This window comes from Laccaria bicolor, genomic scaffold, assembly GCF_000143565.1.
Source record: "Laccaria bicolor S238N-H82 LACBIscaffold_31 genomic scaffold, whole genome shotgun sequence".
Lineage (NCBI taxonomy): Eukaryota > Fungi > Basidiomycota > Agaricomycetes > Agaricales > Hydnangiaceae > Laccaria > Laccaria bicolor.
The window spans coordinates 3,954-4,999 of NW_001889902.1; positions in this window are offsets into that span (position 1 = coordinate 3,954).

The window sequence follows — 1,046 nt, forward strand, 5'->3', positions numbered from 1 at the left end:
ATTTCATTAGGAATATTGGATGCTTTCATTGTACTTTTCATAATTAATGCTGTGCAATTTCAATAAATATCTCATTCCCTAGGTCAGGTGTATTCATTGCCTCTTTCATATTTAATGGTGTGCGCTTTCATTGAATATTTCATTAGGAATATTGGATGCTTTCATTGTACTCTTCATAATTAATGTTGTGCAATTTCAATAAATATCTCATTCCCTAGGTCAGGTGTATTCATTGCCTCTTTCATAATTAATGCTGTGCACTTTCATTGAATATTTCATTATCAATTCTGGGTGCTTTCATTGCTTCTTTCATAATTAATGATGTGCACTTTCATTGAATATTCCACAGCTTTCATTGGGATTTTTCATTGAGTATCTCAATATTTCATTCCAATTTCATATCTGCCCCCAGGGATATCATTACGATTTTTCATTATATTCCATGATAGCAATGAAATAGCTATTATGGTCCATCCAATGGGTCATTGGGAGGGTGGTCACATGACAAATTTCCAAAAATGGTAAAAAAACAAAAGTTGTAGCTCTTTACCATAGCTTCCAGAATCAGTTGGAATTATGTCCTAAAGTGCTTCCATTGTGGAGATATAAGGTAAAGGGTTTTCAAAAGCACCGCGTTTTTTTTTGTTTTTTGCATTTTTCTTCATGAAAAGAACACTAAACAACATGATTTCAACAGATTTAGAAAGCTAAGAGAAGGGGCTACAACTATTGTATCATGGGAAATTTCTCCCAAAAAGGAAGGTACATGCCCTAAAAGGGTAATTGACACTGACAGACTACAAAGTTTACTAATAGACTACAAAAAAGACTACAAAAGTTGGACATAGACCACAAAGGTCAGACAAAGACTACAAAAATTAGTAGTGTCTGCTTTTCTCATTACAAAAGTAATAGTGTCCGCTTTTTGAGACTACAAAAATTAGTAGTGTCTGTTTTTTCAGACTACAATGGTTTGTAGTGTCCGCTTTTTGAGACTACAAAAGTTAGTAGTGTCCACTTTTTGAGACTACAATGGTTTGTAGTGT